At 49.2% G+C, this 21,945-nt stretch overlaps 1 protein-coding gene and 1 long non-coding RNA gene across 7 annotated transcripts in view; one reads left to right on the top strand and one right to left on the bottom strand.

Annotated features, from left to right (window-relative positions):
* SEZ6L (seizure related 6 homolog like) overlaps positions 1 to 21,945 on the top strand; it is a 124,242-nt gene that overhangs the window by 24,375 nt on the left and 77,922 nt on the right. The gene's annotated exons all lie outside the window — the stretch shown is intronic.
* On the bottom strand, positions 1,781 to 6,320 carry LOC114806090. Its single transcript, XR_003754203.1, has 2 exons — positions 6,246 to 6,320; positions 1,781 to 2,012 (listed from the first exon to the last, which is right to left on the bottom strand). It is a non-coding gene; the product is annotated as an uncharacterized LOC114806090 (long non-coding RNA).

The raw sequence follows: 21,945 nt of genomic DNA, 5'->3' as shown, positions 1-21,945 counted from the left end.
CTGGAGGGGGAGACGGACACGAAGAGAAATAAATCGGTGACGGATCTGGACATAGATGCCGTGGGGCGGGGACGGGGGCGGCGATGAACGGAAGGATCCAGAGACGTGAAGGGGAACGGTCATCCACCCCGCAGTGAGGCCCCTTTCCCGCCGCCGGTGACTTGTCGGTCCCACGCTGCATTGCAGAAGAGACGGCCGTGCTAAGAATACATTAGAAGCCAAGCGTTTCGAAACCTCTCGTCGGTCGGCAGGGTAGGGGACTAGAAAAATCACGGCCACCGGGCCGGCGTCCGAGCCGCTGCCCGGCTAGGCCGGCATTTGGAGAGAGACTTGACCCTCCGGGGACGAAAGCAGGGTGGTAGGGAAGGGAGGAGGGACGGGTTGGAAAACCAGGAGCGGTCCGGCGTAGCGGATGGAGCACGGGGCTGGGATTCAGAAGGTCGTGGGTTCTAATGCCGGCCCCGCCGCACGTCTGCTCTGGGACGTTGGGCAAGTCTCTTCGCTTCCCTGGGCCTCGGTCACCTCATCTGGAAGATGGGGATTAAGGCCGTGAGCCCCATGTGGGACCGGGGACTGTGTCGAGCCCGATTTGCTCGTATCCACTCCAGCACTTAGTAAAGGGCCCGGCACACGGGAAGCGCCTAACAGATACCACAGTTAGAGTTATCATTAGTAGTAATAATCAGAGTGGTAATAGAGGATGATTAAATCGACTTCCCGGAAAGTCCGGGTTAATAACAGTGGGATTTGATAAGCGTGTATTATGTGCTTAGGGAAGCAGCGTGGTCTGGTGGAAAGAGCCCGGGCTTAGGAGTCAGAGGACATGAGTTCTAATCCTGGCCCCCGCAAGGTGTCTGCTAGGTGACTTTGGGCAAGTCGCTTCACTTCTCTGGCCCTCAGGGACCTCATCTGTAAAATGGGGATTAAGACCGTGAGCCCCCGTGTGGGACAGGGACCGTGTCCAACCTCATTACCTCAAACCTACCCCAGCGCTTAAAAGAGAGCTTGGTAGATAGTAAGCACTTAATGCCATAATTATCGTTATTATTACTGTGTGCCAAGCACTGGACTGAGTCCTGCGTTAGGTACAAGATTCACGCAGTCAGTCGTATTCACTGAGTGCTTACCGGGTGCAAAGCACTGTACTTGAGAGCGTGGGAGAGGATAATATCACAGACACCTTCTCTGCACACAGCGAGCTTAAAAGATGTTCAGGTTCCACGGTCTAAGCAGGAGGGAGAACAGGTATTCATCCAGTTGTACTTATTGAGCGCTTATAGTCTGCAGAGCACTATACTAAGCGCTTGGGAGAAGGCAATAGAACCATAAACAGACAGTTCCCTGCCCACAATACGGAATCCCCATCCTGCATCTGAGGCAGCCGAGGCCCAGAGAAGCGAAGCGACTTGCCCGAGGTCACACAGCAGACCAGGGGCGGAGATGGGAGGAGAACCCAGGTCCTCCGACTCCCAGGCCCGGGGTCTTTCCACCAGGCTCCCCCGGGTTCCACCCCCCCCACCCCCCCCCGGGTTCTGGGAGAAAAGCTCAGGGCCGGCCCCTGGTTTCCCATTCCCGACGACTGCTTCGTAAAATTAAAAGGCATTTCTAATCCGGCACAAGGATAGGATTTTGGCCCTGGGCAGGAATCAGACACATCGGCTCTCTCTCCGAGAGAGACATCCTCACCGACGTGACAGATAGCCGAGCCCATTTGGAAAGTCCTCCTCCTTTTGATTAAAGGAACGTGACGGGGACTAGCGCCTGAAGAAAAACGACGTGATCAAGGAAAGGGGATTTTAATTTGGCCATTTCTTGCTTCGGTCGTTCGCACCTCAGAAGGTGTATTGAAGGGGGGGAGAAGACGGGCTGGATCGTCCCCCCACGTAGAGCCGGGAACGGGGCAGCTGGTATTTCGGGTCGTCTTACTGGGCGTGAATCGGGAAGCAGGGAGAGCTCTGCTTTGGAGTCTCTGGCCGGGTCTGGAATGGGGAACGGCCGAGAAGCGGCGTGGCCTGGTGGAAAGAGGCCGGACCTGGGAGTCAGAGGACCTGGATTCCAATCCCGGCTCTGCCACTGGTCTGCTGTGTGACCTCGGGAAAGTCAGTTGGCTTCTCTGGGCCTCGGTTCCCTCTCCTGGAAAATGGGGATGAAATCCTGCTTAGACTGTGAGCCCCATGTGGACGGGGACTGTCCAACCGGCTTATCCCGTATCTACTCCAGCGTGTAGTACAGTGTTTGGCACATAGAGAGACAGCGTGGCTTAGTGGATGGTCCAGTCGTATTTATCGAGCGCTTAATGTTTGCAGAGAACTGTAATAAGTGCTCGGGAGAGGACAACCCAATAATATAACAGACACATTCTCTGCCCACAATGAACTTACAATCTAGAGAGCAAAGGCCTGGGAGTCAGAAGGGCCTGGGTTCTAATCCTGTCTCTGCCACTTTTCTGCCGTGTTACCTTGGGTAAGTCGCTTCACATCTTCTGGGCCTCACTTCCCTCATCTGTAAAATGGAGTTAAGACTGTGAGCTTCATGTTGGACTGTGTTCACCCTGATTGGCTTGTACCTACCTCAGCGCTTAGTACAGTGCCTGGCACATAGTAAGAGCTTGACAGATACTGTTTCTTTAAAGTGTTTATCAAATACCCTACAGTCTGTGACCTGGGGATAGAATGGTTCTGAGGGAGGCGCTTAAATTCCTAGACAGAACGGTAGCCGTTGACTTGGAAAGCTCCCCTGAAATTTGAAGATCTAGGAATTCAGAAACAATTCCCAGGTGGACATTTCTCTCTGCCCCTGAAACCAGGTTGCTAAAATCAATACTTAGAAAATCAGTCGGTGTTTGGCTGAGGAGAGAAAAGACATGACTCCCGCCCGCTAGAAGCTTATAGTCTAATGAGAAAGAAGCACCGTTCCCTGCCCACAGAGAATTTACGGTCTAGAGGGGGACGACCGACTGGATTATAAAGAAATAATTTCAACACCGGGGTGTCTACAGACACTTTCTCCGCGTCCAACACTGCATCAGGCGCTGGGGGAGATGGAAGGTGACCTGTTCAGAGCCCGGTCCTGTCCTGTAGTACCACAAGAAGCAGTGTGGCCCAGTAGATAGAGCTCAGGCCTGGGAGTCAGAAGGTCAAGGATTCTAATCCTGGCTCCATCACTTGTTTGCTGGGTGACTTTGGGCAAATCACTTCACTTCTCTGGGCCTCAGTTCCCTTGTCTATAAAATGGGGATTAAGACTGTAAGCCCTATGAGTCCAACCCACACATCTTGTATCTTCTCCAACACTTAGGACAGTGCCTGGCACATAATCAGCATGTGACAAATGCCATCATCATTGTTATTATTATTATTTTTTCATTCTATCCTGTCCCAGCACGTAGCGCTTAATAAACACTGGAATTATTGTGATATGAAGAGTGCTGACGTTGAGGAAAACTCCTGGTGTAATAGGTCAGGGAAAGCAATCAATCAGTGGTATTTATTAAGCGCTCACTGTGTGCGGAGCACTGTCCTAAGCACCTATGAGAGGACATCACAAGGGAAAGCAACTCCTCATCTGCTTCCTGCTCTTCCCCTAACCAATAGCATTGAGCATTCTTTTTTTTATTTTATTTTATTTATTTATTAACTGCCTACTATATGTCTGGCACTGTCTTAAGCACTGGAGTAGATACAAAGGTTGTCAGGTTGGACACAGTCCTTGTCCTGCATGGGCTCAGTCTTAATTCCCATTTTTCAGGCGAGGTAACTGAGGCAGCAATTAAGTGAAATCGGACGAGTGGCAGAGCTGGGATTAGAACCCAGGTCCTCCTGACTCCCAGGCTCTATCCACTAGGCCACGCTACTTCTCTGATCCAGAGAAGTGTACTAAGCCCTTGGGTGTCACGAAGGTAAAAGGCAGGGGCCCTGCCCTCGAGGAGTTTGAAATCTAACGGGGGAGACCAAACCAGTTGTTAATAATAATAATAATAATTAATGATGGTATTGTTAAGCACTTACTAAGTGCCAGGCACTGTACTATGCGCCGGGGAGTAAATCAAGTTGGACACAATCCCTGTCCGTTGAAGTGGTCATATCAGTACATTTCCCTGTGGGATTAGGACTGACTGCATCCAACAGGGAGAAAATCTCTCCGATGAAAAGGGGATGGAAGGAAGTGAAGTTCGATGGGGGAGAGGATGAATTTAAGATCAGGTATAAAACCAACCTAAGGAGATTTTCACGAGCTCTTTCTTTCTCCCCCTCCGCCCCCCACCCCAACCCGGTGATTTTCAAATCCTAAATAGAAACAATAATTCTGGACAGATGAGAAACTATGATAAAGGGTTTTTAGAGTTTCGCTATAAATTGTAACGAGCAACCTACTCTAGCAGGGAATGTGTTTGATTACTCGCGGAATGGGAAGTAGCAGATTTATCTACTCTGTTCACATTGGGAGCATTTTTTTTCCCCTATGAAAAGTGTTTCAAAAATTCAGAGAGATTTAGGATAATGAAAGCAAATTGCTCTTACAACACTGGGAAATTGGAAACAATCTGTGTCGCTCTTAACCGGGAAAAATGAGAGATTTTCCTTCTGGAGAAGAACATGGCCACTGTCATCTCAAAGATTCATGTGAGAATGATGCGACAGAATACTGTGATTGGAAAATGAATATATATATGTGTATGTGTGTATGTCTCTGTCTCTTTTTTCATGTTTGTATATGTGCGTGTGTGTGTGTATAAATAAGTGGTGTCTATATGAGAAGACAGAATCTTGGTTTGCATACATATCTAAATAGGCGTATATGCAAGCTTTATACATTTTTACGTGTGTGATTAAATATACTTGCAAATGAATGAGGGGAGGAAAAGATACAGGGTTATAATTTAAAAGCAGATCTTCGATATCGAAGCGTTCCACGGTCCTCCCCCCAAATGCGTTCCGACTTCAGTAAAGCTTAGGCATCTCTAGACAGCAGAATATGCTACTGCACCTGAAAACATTTGGCGAGTCTGTACAGGATCAGTCAGAACGGCAAAGATCGGACCTCTCTCGTGGCAACGTAATTCACGACGAGAAGCCCTTTAAGGAGCAAAAGTGGCTGGGTCTTGCGTGGGAAGCAGCATGTCCTAGAGGATAGAGCGTGGGGTAGGTCGGATCGAGTATCGAAGTGCTTGAGAGGAACAGACCCAAGTGAATAAGAATAATAATAATAATTATGGTATTTGCTAAGCGCTTACTATATGCCAGGTACCGTTGTAAGTGCTGGGGTAGGTACAAGATAATCGGGTTGGACGCAGTCCCCGTCCCACGTGGGGCTCACCGTCTTAATCCCCATTTTACAGGTGAGGGAGCTGAGGCCCAGAGAAGTGAAGTGAGTTGCCCGAAGTCCCACAGCAGACAAGTGGCAGAGCCAGAATTAGAACCTATGATCTTCTGACTCTGAGGCCCGTGCTCTATCCACTATACCATGCTGGCGCTCTGTATGCTTATTATATTCTCACTGTACTTTGATCTTGTCTATCTCGCCGCCGACCTCTCGCCCACATCCTGCCTCTGGCCTGGAAGGCCCTCCTTCCTCAAATCCCACAGACAGTTCCTCCTCCCTCACCCCCACACCCCATCTCCTCCAAGAGGCCTTCCCTAACCAATCCCCCCTCTCCTCTTCTCCCACTCCCTTCTGCGTCGCCCTGACTTGCTCCCTTCATTCATCCCCCCTCCTACCCCCACAGCACATACTTATATATCTGCATAATAATAATAATGTTGTTATTTGTTAAGCGCTTACTATGTGCAGAGCACTGTTCTAAGTGCTGGGGTAGATTCAGGGTGATCAGGTTGTCCCACGTGAGGCTCACAGTCTTCATCCCCATTTTACAGATGAGGGAACTGAGGCACAGAGAAGTTAAGTGACTTGCCTACAGTCACACAGCTGACAAGTGGCAGACCCGCGGTTCGAACCCATGACCTCCGACTCCCAAGCCCGGGCTCTTTCCACTGAGCCACGCCGCTAGCGTACTGTCCCAAGCGTTTAGCCCAGCGCTCTGCACGCAGCGCCCAGTGAACACGATTGACCGAATGAAAGTGGAGAAGGAAGTGAAGGTGGAGGAGAAGCAGCGGGAGGAGGTAGAAGTGGAGGAGGAGGAGCTGGGGTTGGAAGTGGAGGAGGAAGAGGTGAAGGTGGAGGAGGAGAAGCGGGAGGAAGAGGAGGAGGGGAAATGAGCCGCCCAAGCTCGATGCCGCTGAAGCAGACCTTGTGGTGGCGTTCCAAGAAAATTGAACAATGCGGCCGGACTGTGGGAAGAGTTAATGACTACTCTGATCCTGACAAACTGGCCTTTGTTGCTAGGCAACCGGCGCCCGGGGTGATTTAGAATGTGTAAGATAAAGAAATTTTTGAAAGGAACGTTGGCCGCGCGTCCGCGTCTGCGGGTGAGGGATGCGGCTGCTTCGCCTTCGGACTGTCGGGCTTCAGTTCCCAGGGTTGGAGATGGGCAGAGGTGGTCCTCGGCTCCCTCCTCCCCACCTCGGCCCCGTGCCATTCAGACTCCATCCCTGGCCCACATGGGGCTCACCATCCAAGAGGAATCAATCCGTCGCATTTATAGAGCGCTAACTGTGTGCAGAGCACTGTACTAAGCGCTTGGGAGAGGACATTACGACAGAGTTGGGAGACACGTTCCCCGTCCATAACGAGCTTACAGTCTAGAGGGAGAGATAGACGTGAATTCGAATAAATCAATGTAATAAGAGGAATTATTAGTAATAATTGTGGTATTTGTTAAGCCCTTACTATATGCATCAAGCACTGTACTAAACGCTGGGATGGGTACAAGTTAATCGGGTTGGAAACGGTCCCCGGCCCACATGGGGCTCACAGAGTGAAGGAGAGGGAAGTTCCTGGCCTGGAAGTGGGCGAGAGGTCGGCGGCGGGATAGGCGAGATGGAGGCCCAGGGAGTAGGTTGGCATTAGAGGAACCAAGTAATAATAATGTTGGTATTTGTTAAGCGCTTACTATGTGCAGAGCACTGTTCTAAGCGTTGGGGTAGACACGGGGGAATCAGGTTGTCCCACATGGGGCTCACAGTCTTAATCCCCATTTTACAGATGAGGTAACTGAGGCACAGAGAAGTTAAGTGACTTGCCCACAGTCACACAGCTGACAAGTGGCAGAGCTGGGATTCAAACTCATGACCTCTGACTCCAAAGCCCATGCTCTTTCCACTGAGCCACGCTGCTTATCTACGGGCTGGGTTGGAGTAGAGAAGCAGCAGGGCCTAGTGGCTAGAGCCCGGGCCTGGGAGTTAGAAGGTCACGGGTTCTAATCCCCGTTCCGCCAGTTGTCCGCCGGGTGACCTCGAGCAAGTTGCTTCACTTCTCTGGGCTTCAGTTCCCTCATCTGTAAAATGGGGATTAAGACTGTGAGTCCCTCATGGGACAACCCTATTACCTTGTATCTAGATCATTGCTTAGAACGGTGCTTGACACATAGTAAGCGTTTAACGAATACCATAATAATAGCAATAATTATTATTAAATAGCAATAATAATAAATTATTATGATTATGTTGTGCACCGATACACTACTTTGGCCTTTCCTGAGTTCTTAACATGGTACACTTCTAAGGGGGTTGGGACAGAGGGATGAGGTTTGCATTTTTGTGTCCTTAATTTTCTTTTTTAGTTTACTGAGGGCTTTTTTGGCAGAGTGTTTGGGATTTTATTTTTGATCTTAGAAATGTTGCTTTGCCTCTGCTTTTTGCAAGGAAGTGGAAAAGACTCCTCCCCTGCCCTTCCAAAAGTACCTTCAAGCCGATCTGAGTGTCAAACGCATCAACCTTTGACGAAAAAACGGAGGGGGACTCGGCGGTGTCTGCCGCTGCTCCTGGCAGCCTAGAGGGATGTTGTGTTTCGTGACTCGAGCCTGTGGCGTCTCTTCATGCCAGTTATCTCGCAGCGCACGCTACTGAGCACAGGCCCATGGGGGGGAGAGTGCGGATGACTCAGTGCAGACCTTCACCACTACTGCGCCGGTCACCCAAGCCTCTAGAGAAGCGGTACGTCCCAGTGGAGAGGACACGGGCCTGGAAATGAGAGCTTCCAAACCCGAACTGCCACTTGCCTGCTGTGTGACCTTGGGCGAGTCGCTTCTCTCCTCTCTGCCTCCATTTCCTCATGCGGAAAATGGGGTCTCAATATGCATTCATTCATCCCGTCGCGTTTATCGAGCGCTTACTGGGTGCCGAGCACTCTACTGAGTCGTCGGGAGAGGACAGCAGAACAACAAAGAGACGCATTCCTGCCCACAATGAGCTCGCAGTGTCGGGGGGAGACCTGTTCTTTCATTCATTTATTCAGTCATATTTATTGAGGGCTTACAGCGTGCGGAGCGCTGTACTGAGCGCTTGGGAGAGTGCATCGTAACAGTAAGCAGGCACATTCTCTGACCTCAGTGAGCTCACAGGGTCGAAGGGGAGATGGACATTCTTAGAAATACATAAATGAGAGCTATGGACATAAGTGGTGTGGGGCCGGGGGATGAATAAAGGGAGCAAGTCAGGGGGCCGCAGAAGGGAGTGGGAGAAGAGAAAAGGGGGGCTTAGGGGGCCTTTGTTCTCCTTACCTCTTAGGCGGTGAGTCCCTTGGGGGACAGGGACTATTTCCAATCTGCTTATATTGCATCCATCAGTACTGGAAGCCACACAGGCCTACGAGTCAGAAGGACCTGGGTTCTAATCCCGGCCACATGTCTGCCGTGTGACCACGGGCAAGTCATTTCACTCCTCTGGGCGTCAGTTCCCTCGTCTAGAAAATGGGGATGAGGACTGTGAGCCCCTGGTAGGACAGGGACTGGCTCCAACATGATTAGCTTGGATCTTTCCCTGGACTTACATCAGTGCTCGGCACTTAGTAAGCGCTTAACAGGTACCATCGTCATCACCACAGGAAGGACTTAACAAATACCACAGTTAGGGCAAACGACAAGGAAACGGAGGCCCAGAGAGGTCAACTGACTTTCCCAAGATCACACAGCAGATAAGTGGCATGGAAGCTCACTGTGGGCAAGGGACCTTGTCTACCAACCCGGTAATTTTGTAGTCTCCCAAGCCCCGAGGTACAGTGCTCTGAACACAGGTCAGTGCTCAATAAATACCACTGATTGATTGAAATTTGCCCCCCCCCAATGCCCCCCGAGGCTTATGTCCATAGCTATAAATTATATAATTTATTGATATTAATGTCTCTCTCTCCCCTCTAAACTGTAGGCCAATAGTAAGCACATAGTAAGCGCTGAACAAATACCACAATTATTATTATTGTGAGCCGGGACCCTGTCTGCCGACCATATCACCCTCTCCCAAGCGTCTAATTAGTAGTCTGCGCATAGTAAGCACCCAATAAATGCCATGCTTGAGGAAGACAGTGATGACGTTGATGATTCCCAGTTCCTTTCAGTGAGCCTTTGGGAGAGGATGATGATGATGATTGATTATTTCTGTACTTGTTAAGTTCTTATTTATATGTCAAGCACTGTGCTAAGGGCTGGGGCAGATAGCAGGTAATCAGGAAATCAGTTCCTGTCCTTCCTGGGGCTCACAATCTAAGTAAATGGGGAAAATAAGGATTATTACTGTGAGCCCCATGTGGGACAGGGACTGTGTCCAACCTGCTAAGCTTGTTATCTATCCCAGCGCTTAGCAGATATAGAAGCAGCATGGCTCATTGGAAAGAGCCCGGGCTTGGGAGTCAGAGGTCATGGGTTCGAATCCCGGCTCTGCCACTTGTCAGCTGTGTGACTGTAGGCAAGTCACGGAACTTCTCTGTGCCTCAGTTACCTCATCTGTAAAATGGGGATTAACTGTGAGCCTCACCTGGGACAACCCGATGACCCTGTATCTACCCCAGCGCTTAGAACAGTGCTCTGCATATAGTAAGCGCTTAACAAATACCAACATTATTATTATTATTATTATTATTATTATATTTCCTGGCATGTACTAATCGATTAAGAAGCACCATAAAAGAACCCAAAACAAACAAAAACAGGGAACGGGTCTGCTAGCTCTTTAGCAACGTACTTTTCCAAGCGCTTAGTACAGTGCTCTGCACATAGTAGGTGCTCGATAGATACCACTGATGATGATGAAGTAATAGAGCTGGTATTCCCAGGCCCAGATCTTTACACTAGGCCAGAAGAGACATTTGCTGATTGATTTGCTGGGCCTAGAAATCAGAAAGTCATGGGTTCCGATGCCGGCACAGCCACTTGTCCACAGAGGACCTTGGGCAAGTCACTGCACTTCTCTGGGCCTCAGTGACCTCATCTGTAAAATGGGGATTGAGACTATGAGCCCCATGTGGGACAGGGACTGTGTCCAACCTGCTAAGCTTGTTATCTACCCCAGCGCTTAGTACTTTTCCTGGCACATACTAAGCGCTTAAGAAATACCATAAAAAACCCCCAAAATAAACAAAAACAGGAAACGGATCCGCTAACCTGTAGCAACTGTCCCGGCGCTTAGTACGGTGCCTGGCATATGGTAAGCATTTAACAAATAACCAAAATTATTATTACTCTTGAAAGTTGTCCTGGTCAAGGGGTGAGAAGCTCTCATTTTAACTGCTCTGAACAAACCACTCGGACAAGATTTTTAACTAGGGACTCTTCCGCTGCGAACCAGCCTCATAATTATTCATCAGAGTTGAAAGCTACTGCCAGGGTAATGTTGGCTATGCCACTTATTGCCAAATTAAAAATTAAGCAAGAGGAAAGGCAATTTGTTTAATTACTTTGTTTTCATTCATCTACCTGATGCTCTTTTGGAGGTTAATTTAATTGATTTCCTATAAAAGCATTATGAGAAGCCTCATTTTCTCGTGATATTTTCAAAACACATTTATCTTACTAGATTCGAGCAAGGGTACGTCCTCTGCCCAGGGCGAAGGATAAACACCCAAGTTTTCGGTGGCTTTTAAAGCAGTCTTCTACGAGCCGCTGTATCGATCTCTACTCCCGGGAAAGTGATAGAATCCTCTTTCGACACCCTGATATAGCTCTCGGGGACCTCATTAATTAACTCGGGGCTTGGGGTAAATAGGGCGTCCGGCGGCCATCTGAAAAATGTTACATGAATGGTCAAGGGAAACCAGTCTCTTATTTAGCTGAGTTCACTGTCCTTTGCACTTGACCTGTCCGAAGGAGCGGCGTGGCTCAGTGGCCAAGCCCGGGAGTCAGAAGACCCGGCTTCTCCTCCCGATTCTGCTACTTTCCTGCTCTGTGACCTTGGGTGAGTCCCTTCACCTCGCTCTGTCTCAGTTTTGGTCGCTGTAAAATGGGCGTAAGATAGCTGCTATCTGTTCTTCCTCCTCCATAGCCTGGTAGTTCCGTGTGGCTCAAGGGACTGGTCCTCGTCTGCTTCTATCTACTGCAGGGCTTAAATAGCACCTAGTAAGGGCTAAATGCAAAGCATTCTTTTCCTCACTCTTTTCCCATTTTCCTCAGCATTTTCCTCACTATTTTCCTGTTTTCCTTCTTTTCACTCATTTTCCCATTTCCCTCACCATTCTTCTCACTGTTTTCCTCACCATTTCCCTCACTGTTTTCCTCACCAGTTTCCTATTTTCCTCATCATTTAACTATTTTCTTGTTTTCCTCACCATTTTACTCACTATCTCCTTCTTTTCCTCACCATTTCACTCACTATATTCCTATTTTCCTCACCATTTTCCTCACCATTTCACTCACTATTTTTCTATTTTCCTCACCATTTTACTCAGTATTTTCCTTACAATTTTCCTCCCTATTTTCCTACTGTCCTTACCATTTCACTTACCATTTTTCTATTTTCCTCACTATTTTCCTATTTTCCTTCCTATTTCACTCACTGTTTTCCTATTTTCCTCACTATTTTCCTCCCTATTTTCCTCACTTCAGGGAAAGGGCAATCCTCCTGATGCCCTCTCCCCTTGCTGTCTCTTCCCCCTCCAAACCCCGGACCCCCCAGCCCCAACCTTCAGATCCTCCCGTCTCTAAATGGACCCGACCACAGCTGGTCCCATCAAAGCCCCTCTGAAAGCCCACCTCCTCCAGGAAGCCTCCCCATTTCACAACACGCTCGTTGTGTCCAACCAACTGTCACCCTTGGCCCTTATGACATTTATGCCTCTCATTTTTTTTATGGTATTTGTTAAATGCTATGTGCCAGACACTGTTCTAAGCGGTGGGGTAGATAACAGTGTAATCAGGTTAGACAGAGTCCATGTCCCACAGGGGGCTCAGAGTCGTAATCCCCATTTTACAGATGAGGTAACCGAGGCACAGAGAAGTAAAGTGATTTGTCCAAGGTCCCGCAGCAGACAAACGGCAGAGCCAGGATTAGAACCCAGCTCCTTCTGACTGCCAGGCCTGGATTCTTCCCACTAGGCCATGCTGCATCTAGAGATAGTAGGTGACCTTTGGGAATTTAGTATTTGCCGCACTCCCGACCCCACATCACTTTTGTGCATATCTTTAAATCATATAATATGTTATTTCTTCTTATTAACGACTGTTTCCCCCTCTAGACTGTAATTTCATTATGGGCAGGGAACGTGGCTGCTAATTCTGTCACATTTTATACTCCCAAGTGTTTAGTACAGTTCTCTGCAAATAGTAATAATAATTATAATAATAGTGATATTTGTTAAACGCTTACTATGTGCCAGGCACAGTACTAAGCAGTGGGGTGGATACAAGCAGGTAGGATTGGACCCGGTCCCGGTCCCATGTGATGGTCACAGTCTCAATCCCCATTTTACAGTTGAGATAACTGAGGCCCAGAAAAGTGAAGTGACTTACCCAAGGTCACATAGCAGAGAAGCGGCAGAGGGGGGATTAGAACCCCTGACCTTCCAACTCCTAGGCCCGTCCTCTATCCACTGTGCCATAAGTACCGTGGATTGATTGAGAGGTTTGAACCGTATTTTCTTTGCCCAAACTCTCAAAGAAGGCAGTGAGACGGGGGGTGGGGGGACATAAGCATTCCCTATCTGAAATGGAAAATTGAAAATGGCATCCAAGCACTGGACTCAAAGAAGTCATTCATTCGGAAAGCTTACAGGGCAACTGGTTCTTGTAGACTTGGAATATTTTGGAACGTCTGACCTCTGAGAATTCTGCTTGCTGTACTGTGCCCTAATTTTGCTCATTTTAAAGCAAGAAACAGACGTGGTGTGATGGGATTATGAACGAGATGGAACGACAGTCAGGCCCAGGTTTGGCCTTGGTCGAATAGACTGGCATCAACTGATCAGTCAATTATATTTATTATTATTATTATTATTAATAATAATTATTATTATAATAATGGTATTTGTTGAGCTCTTACCGTGTGCCAGGCACAGTTCTAAGCGCTGGAGTAGATGCAAGGTAATCAGGTTGCACACAGTCCCTGTCCCCCATGGGACTCACAGTCTTAATCCCTCCTTTACAGATGAGGGAACCGAGGCACAGAGAAGTGAAGTGACTAGCCCAAGGCCAAACAGCACTGTCCTTCCTGTGTGCAGAGCACTGTACAAAGCACTTGGGAGAGTACGTAACAAGAGAGGGGGTAAACACGTTCCCTGCCCACAAGGAGCTCACTGCTTAGATGCGGAAGAAAGGGAAGCAGTGTGGCCTAGTGGAAAGAGGATGGACCTGGGAGTCAGGGGACCTGGGTTCTAATCCCAGCTCCACCACCTGTCTGCTTTGTGACCTTGGGCAAGTCACTCAACGTCTCCCTGTCCTCGGGAGGGACCTTCGTATTTACTTTCGGGTCAATCGTGGGATGTCAGGAGACTCTCCTTGCCTTCATAGCCTGACTGAGGGCCCATCTCCTCCAAGAGGCCTTCCCAGACTAACCGCCCCCCACCCAGCTTTCCTCTTTTCCCACCCCCTTCTGCGTCGCCCTGACTCGCTTCCTTTGTTCATCCCCCGTCCCAGCCCCACACCACTTATGTCCACATCTGTCATTTATTCATTTATATTAATGTCTGTCTCCCCCTCTAGACTGTAAGCTCATTGTGGGCAGGGAGGCTATCTGTTTATTGTTACGCTGTACTCTCCCAAGTGCTTACTACAGTGCTCTGCATACAGTAAGCGCTCAATAAATACGATTGAATGAATGAATCTTCGAATGCCTCCCCCATCACTGTGACTTTCCAGCAGTCCCCATTTGTACAGTGTTGGGGTTTTGTACTTAGTAGCAGTAATAATACCGATAATACTGGTATATAATATATAAATATATAATTAATGCTAGGGGAGAGGGCATCAGGAGGGTTGCCCTTTCGCTAAGGTGAGGAAAATAAGAAAACAGTGAATGAAATGGGAATACTAGTAATAATACCATCAAGTGCTTAGTACAGTGCTCTGCACATAGTAAGCACTCAATAATACCAGTGAATGAATGAATGAATACTATTAAGCGCATATTCCCAATCCCTTCGCCGATCTCCTTCCATTAACCCACAGCCCCGGATGACCTCCACAGTCGGTTTCCTTCGCTCCTGCGACCGAGCCGCAGAGGACTGCTGGCGGAAGTCCCTTTATCGGGCTGACCTTGTCCATCCGACGTTAATCGCTGCCTGCTTTCACTCTGCCCTCTCCTCCGCCCTGCGACGGCATTTCTCCATCCTTTTTGATCTCCCTGTCCATCGCCCTCGCCAGTTGTTCCAGATGCTTAACTCCCTCCTCAAACCCGCCTTCCCCCCCCACCCTCAATGACCTGGTGACCTACTTTATGGAAAAAAATTGACACCGTCAAGTGTGATCTCCCTAAAATCTCCTCTGCTCTTCTCCAGTCCCTCCCTCCTCCTGCCCCTTCTACAACTCTCCCAACTTTCCCAGCAGTATCTCGAGAGGAGATCTCCTGCCTCCTCTCAAAATCCACCCCCTCCACCTGCACATCCGACCCCATCCCCTCACACCTTATCGAAGCACTTACCTGCTTCTTTCTTCTCTCCCTGACTACCATCTTCAACTATTTACTGTCCAGTGGCTTCTTCCCCCCTGCTTTCAAACGTGCTCATGTTTCCCTTGTCCTAAAAAAACCCCTCCCTTGACCCCACGATTCCCTCTACTTACTGCTCCATCTCCCTCATTCATTCATTCGTTCTTCAATCGTGTTTGTCGAGTGCTTACTCTATGCAGAGCACTGTACTAAGCGCTTGGAAGAGGACAATACAAATTGCCTACACCCACTGCATCCAATTTTCTACTCACCCCCTCCAATCCGGCTTCCGTTATTCAGTCCTACTGTTTGAGCGCTTATTGTGTGCAAAGCACTGTACTAAGTGCTTGGGAGAGTACGATATAACAACACACGTGCCCTGCCCACAAGTCCCCTTTGGTCCACTGAAACAGGTTACCACTGACCTCCTTCTTGCCATATTCAATGGCCTCTACTCCACCTTAATCCTCCTCGACCTCTCCGTTGCCTTCGACACTGGGCCAGCCCCGTCTCCCGGAAGCAATATCCAACCTCGACGTCACTGACACTGTCCTCTCCTGGCCCTCCTCCTCGCTCTCTGGCCGCTCCTTCTCAGTCTCCTTCGCGGACTCCTCCTCTGCCTCCCTCCCCCTAAATTGGGGGGTCCCTCAAGGCTCAGTTCTGGGTCCCCATGTACACCCACTCCCTTGGAGAATTCCTTCGCTCCCATGTCTTCAATTACCACCTCGGTGCAGATGATTCCCAAGTTTACATCTCCAGCCCTGATCTCTCTCCGTCTCTGCGGTCTCCTATTTCGTCTCGCCCTCAGGTCACCTCAGTTTGGATGTCCCCCCGACGTCTCAAACTGAACATGTCCAAAACAGAGCTCCTTGTCTTCCCACCCAAACCGTGTCCTCCCCCTGACTTTCCCATCCCTGTAGCCCGCACCGCCATAACTTCGGCCTTCTTCTTACTTACTCGGGTGCTTACTATGTGCAGAGCACTGGACTGATTGTTCGGAAGAAGACAATATCGCAATAAGTAGGCATATTCCCTGCTCACGACAAGCTTATAGTCTAGGGAATTCTTAGCGGGATGGGTCTGACATCTAGCTGACAGGATCCAAAAAGTGACTTGTGAAACGGGCCATGGTCCAGTGTTCTTTATTTCTCTGTACAAGCTCATTTTTCCAGGATCTGAAGGATAATAATTTATGGTGTTTGTTAAGTGCTTACTATGCGCCAAGCACTCTTCTAAGCACTGGATCTGAAGTAGCGTGGCCTGCCAGATAGAGCCCGGACCTGCGAGTCAGAAGGACCTGGGTTCTAATCCTGGCTCTGCCGCTTGTCTGCGGTGGGCCCTTGGGCAAGTCACCTCTCGATCCCCTCATCTGTAAAATGGGAATGAAGACAGTGAGCCCCGTGTGGGACGTGGACTCTGTCCAATCCGATTCCTTTTTTTCTTCTCCAGCACTTAGTTCAGAGGCTGATGCATAGAAAGCGCTTAAGAAATACAATTTTTAAAAAAACCTCATTTTTCCAGGCTCTGAGGGACTAAGGCTTTCATAGTGCCAGTTAGTCACCAGCTCAATCAGTGGTATTTATTGAGCGCTTACCGTGTGCAGAATACTGTACCGAGCATGTGGAAGAGGACAATATAACAGAATCGGAAGGCACGTTCCCTGCCCACCGTGAAATTACAGCCTTCCTTCTCAAGACATCACAAATGTTGTTGGGTCTCCATTTCTAGACTGTGAGCCGGTTGTTGGGTAGGGATTGTCTCTATCTGTGGCCAAATTGTACTTTCCAAGCGCTCAGTAGACAGTAAGCACTCAGTAAATACAATTGAAATAATCAGAACCTCAAACCAGATTGAACACAACCAGGAGAAAATGTTCCCTATTTATCGCCGATAATGCCAGCTTTCTAGCTGTCCCCTCAGATCCCCAGGTGGCCGAATTTACCGTTCTGTCCTGTGCTACCATTCACATAACCGAATGATATGATTGTCGTTGAAGCGAGGGTAACAGCTTGTATCTTTTTCGAAGCACTTTTGTATTTTTCCAAGCGCTTTGGCATAATGTCTCGCTAGTGTTATCTTCTTCACCCCCCACGAGGAAGGGAGAGCGGATCTCATCCCCATTTTACAGATGAGGAAACGGGGGCCCAGAGAGGGTGAGTGGCGGGCCCACAGTCACACAGCAGGCCAGTGGTAGGGCGGGATTGGGATGCTAATTATCGGCGTGGTATTTGATGAGCGCAACAGCCCGCCGGCCCTCGGTTTGAGGCGGCTGGCGGCGGCGGGGCTGGCCGTCTTGGAGGAACGCGGCGGGAGTCTTTTCGGAAAACCGACTCCAAGTGCCACGAGAATTTGAAGGGAAAATGGGGAGGCCTCCTCCTCCCCGACCACCCGCCGCAGAGCTAATGAGCAGGATGACTCAGAGAAGGAATAAGCTCTAGAAAGCGGTTCTCTTAACCACTTGAGGTCTTTCTCTTTGTGTTTCCTAGAGGGGGAAGACCCATGGGCAGTGCTGAAAATGGTGCCGGAACAGTGGCTAAAATGGCAGGAATTCTGGCATTGGTTAAGCGCTTACTCTCTGCGTAGCGCTGGTGGAGACTTGCTCCCTTTATTCACCCCTCTTTCGGCGCTTGTAGCGACGTAGCGTGGCTTGAGCCCGGGCCTGGGGGTGAGGAGGACCTGGGTTCTAATCCCAGCTCCGCCACATGTCTCCTGTGGCAAGTCAGTTCACTTCTCTGGGCCTCAGTTCCCTCATCTGCAGAATGGGGAGGAAGCCTGTGAGCCCCATGTGGGTCAGGGACTGTGTCCCATCTGATTAATCGGTATCTACTCCAGCTCTTAGAACAGTGCTTGGCACATTGTAAGCGCTTAGCAAGTTCCGTTATTATTATCTGTAATTCATTTATAGTAATATCTGTCTCCCCCCTAACCTGTAAGCTCATCGTGGGGAGGGAATGTGTCTGTTAATATTGTCGTCATACTCTCCTAAGCACTTAGTACAGTCTTGCGTGCAGTAAGTGCTCAATAAATATGGCTGATTGATTGATCTGTGGCTTTTCCAACAGATAGGTTCCCATCCCACACGGGGCTCCAAGGCTTCGTTTTACAAAGGAGGAAATGAGCCCATAGGGACACTGCGTGCATTCAAAATGCTTCCCCACCTCTCTCTTCCGCCCTGACTTGCTCCCTTTATTCCTCCCTTCTCCCGGCCCCACACCACTGATATCCATAGCTCTCATTTATTTATTTCTATTCATGTCTGCCTCCCTCCCCACCCCTTTTGTACTCTAAACTCGTCATGGGCAGGGAATGTGTCAGTTTATTGATGTAGTGTACTCTCCCAAGCACTTAGAACAGTGCTCTGTGCTCAGTAAATGTAATCGAATGAACGAACGGATATAGAAAGCACCTTCGTGAGAGGATTCCAGAAGCCAAACACTTTTCCGGCTCTCGAGGAGCGCGTGATCGGACGTTAACTAGGAGCTTGCCTTGATGCGAGGCAAATGTTGGAGCTTGAAGATAGAAAAGTGAAGACAGACCCAGGGAAATGCTTCTTAATAATAATTGTATTTAATTAAGCGCTTCCTTCGTGCTAAACCGTGAGGTAGATACCAGGTTATCCGATCCGGCAAAGTCCCTGGTCCACACCGGGCTCACGGTCTACCTTGTTTCCTTTTTGCGACTGAGGAAACCGAGACCCAGAGTGGTGAAGTGGCTCATCCGAGGTCACGCAGCCGGCCAAGTGGGATTAGGATCCAAGTCCCCCCCTCCCAATCCCATGCTCCTTTCCACTAGCCCACTCTTCCTCCTCCCCACCATCGAAAAGTACCCGAAATTCATCCTCTCAGGAAGTTGGTTGGGTAGAAAATATCGGTAGGTTCCAGAAAGGCTACAGTTCCCGAATAACGATCGTGGTTTGGATCGGTTCAGGACTCTCCCTTTCCGAAGTGTTCGGGAGCTCTGTCTACTCATTTTGTTCTTGCACCATCTTTGGAAATATTCACGATGATCGTCCTTCTAAATGGTTCAGTGGGGCAGAGAGACTTAGACCCTAACACTAAAAAAATCCATAGGAAGCGATGAATCAAACGAATGGCTAGGAATAATAATCATTAATTGTGGTATTTGTTAAGCACTTACTCCATTCAAAATCGAACGAATGGCTAGGAATAATAATCATTAATTGTGGTATTTGTTAAGCACTTACTCCATTCATTCAATAGTATTTATTGAGCACTTACTATGTGCAGAGCACTGTACGAAACGCTTGGAATGTATAATTCGGCAACGGATAGAGACAGTCCCTGCCCATTGACGGGCTCACAGTCTAATCGGGGGAGACAGACAGACAAAAACAATAGCAATAAATAGAATCAAGGGGATGGACATCTCATTAACAAAATAAATAGGGTAATAAAAATATATACAGATGAGTGGACGAGCACAGTGCTGAGGGGAGGGGAAGGGAGAGGGGGAGGAGCGGAGGGAAAGGTGGGGGGAAAGGGGGCTTAGCTGAGGGGAGGTGAAGGCGGGGGCAGAGAGGCAGCAGAGGGAGCAGAGGGAAAAGGGGAAGCTCAGTCGGGAAGGCCTCTTGGAGGAGGTGAGCTCTCAGTAGGGCTTTGAAGAGGGGAAGTAGGGCTTTGGGGTAGATCCAAGATAGATCGGGTTGGACCCATTCCCTGTCCCACATAGAGCTCACGGTCTCAATCCCCATTTTACAGATGAGGGAACTGAGGCCCAGAGAAGTGAAGTGACTTGCCCAGGGTCACCCAGCAGAGCAGTGGCAAAGCCGGGACTAGAATCCAGGTGTTCTGACTCCCAGGCTCTTTCCACTAGACCGAGTTGCTTTTTAGTAGCTTGCCAAAATAAGAAATGGCGCCAAATTAACCGTCTCCGTTATATTGTAGATTGTGTGTGTATGTGTATGTAGGTATCACTGCCTTCATATTACTCAGGCAGTTCTATTTATTGAGCACTTACTGTGTGCAGAACACCGTACTAAACGCTTCGGAGAGGACAATGTAACGATAACCTTGAATAACCAGTTACTTGGACTCTGAGTCATATATGGGAAGGGAGCATGTCCAACCTGATTACCTCATTACCTGATTACCTGGATAGAGCCCAGGCCTGGGAGTCCGAAAGACCTGGGTTCTAATCCTGTCTCTGCCACTTGTCCGCTCCCTGACCTCGGGTAAGTCCCTTCACACCTCTGGGCCACAGTTGCCTCATCTGTGAAATGGGGATTAGCTTCCCCCCAGTACAGTGCCTGGCACAAAGTACGTGCTTAACAAATACCAGAACGAAAACTAAACCAGAAAAAGGAGCGAGGTGTTTGAAGAGATGCGTCCATCCAAGAAGACAAGCAATTCAACCTACATTAAAGGCTTTTCGAGCAAGCTCGGTCTCAAAAGACATTTAGATCAATTATATTAAGGGCAGAGAGTCCCTCTTACAAAGGACATTTTCTCAGTGCCCCGAGTCAGAGTCCAAGAAGTTTCTATACCAGACTGATGTTCTGGTTTAATTTAGGGCGGTGAATGGTTATTTTTGTTTGCTCTTCAAGGCAATGGACATTTTGAGGCGATATATGAAGTAAATGCATGTTTTCTGACAGCAATGGTGCATCACGCACTGACTCCTTGGGAAGTAGTGGACTTGGTGGCTCGAGCCCCGGCCTGGGAGTCAGGAGGACCTGGGTTCTCTTCCACCGGTCTGCTGGAGACCTTGGACGAGTCATTTCACTCCTCTTGGGCTTCGGTTCCCTCATCTATAAAATGGGGATTGAGAGCCCCACGCGGGACAGGGACTGGGCCCGACCACTATAAGCCTCGCTGTGGGCAGGGAGTATGTCTATTTTTGTTCTGTTGTTCATTCATTCAGTCGAAGTTTATTGAGCTCTTACTGCGTGCAGACCACTGTACTGAGCGCCCAGAAAGCGCAGTTTTGCACAGAGATGATCCTTACCCAACCGATTCCCTCTCCCAAGTGCTTAGTACAGTCTCTGCACGCAGTAAGCGCTCAATAAATGCAATTGACTGATTAGCCTGTATCCACTCCACATTTAGGACATCGTAAGCACGTTTAGACTGGTGAGCCCCGCCATTGGGCAGGGATTGTCTCAATCTGTTGCCGAATTGTACATTCTGAGCGCTTAGTACAGTGATCTGCACATAGTAAGCGCTCAATAAATACTATTGAATGAATGCGAATGAACTTAACAGATACCATTAAGAAAAAGCAGCGGAAAGGTAGCCCGAGCGAGGGCTTCTTTCCTTTGGATTCCGCTGCCTCTCCTCTTTCCTCCATTCGCCCCCGATAACTCTCCCCTGGCACCGCGGCTCCCGTACCCACACCCCTGCGCTACCGTGCCCCGCCGGGCTCCGCTTGAGAATTCTGCCTTCCGTCAGATTACCGAGCCGGTTCTGCGGCCGCCCCGGAGTCTGAGGGGAATAAACATTCTCTAGCACCACCACGGTGGCTTTCCTCTCTGGCAGCTGCCCGGAGAAAATAGAGTGGGACATAATTAGCAGGTTCTTTTTTCTGGTTTTTTCCTCTTCTCCCCCCCCCCTCCTCTCCACCCCCTGCCCATTTTTCTGGCCAGTAGCCACCGTGCTCCATCAAAGAACACACTGTGCTCTGCTTGGCCTGCAGTGTGAATGGCAGAGTGTGTATACACACACCCACCCACCCACCCACCATGCTCACTGTGAATGGCAAAGCACACCCACACACACACCCCACCAGAAAGACAATTAATAGGAATAAAGAAATGACTGATGCAGACGCAAGTGCCGTGGGCCGGGATGGGGGGGATGAAGAAAGGGAGCAAGTCGGGGGGACGCGGAAGGGAGTGGGAGAAGAGGAAAGGAGGGCTTAGTCAGGGAAGGCTCTTGGTGGAGACGGGCCTTTCAGCAAGCTTTGAAGCGGGGGAGAGTCATCGTCTGTCGATAGGAGGAGGGAGGGGCGTTCCAGGCCAGAGGCGA

The sequence above is a fragment of the Ornithorhynchus anatinus genome, chromosome 21 (genome assembly GCF_004115215.2).
Source record: "Ornithorhynchus anatinus isolate Pmale09 chromosome 21, mOrnAna1.pri.v4, whole genome shotgun sequence".
Classification (NCBI taxonomy): Eukaryota; Metazoa; Chordata; class Mammalia; order Monotremata; family Ornithorhynchidae; genus Ornithorhynchus; species Ornithorhynchus anatinus.
Note: the sequence above shows the minus strand (reverse complement) of the source record. Positions and strands in the feature narration are given on the sequence as shown.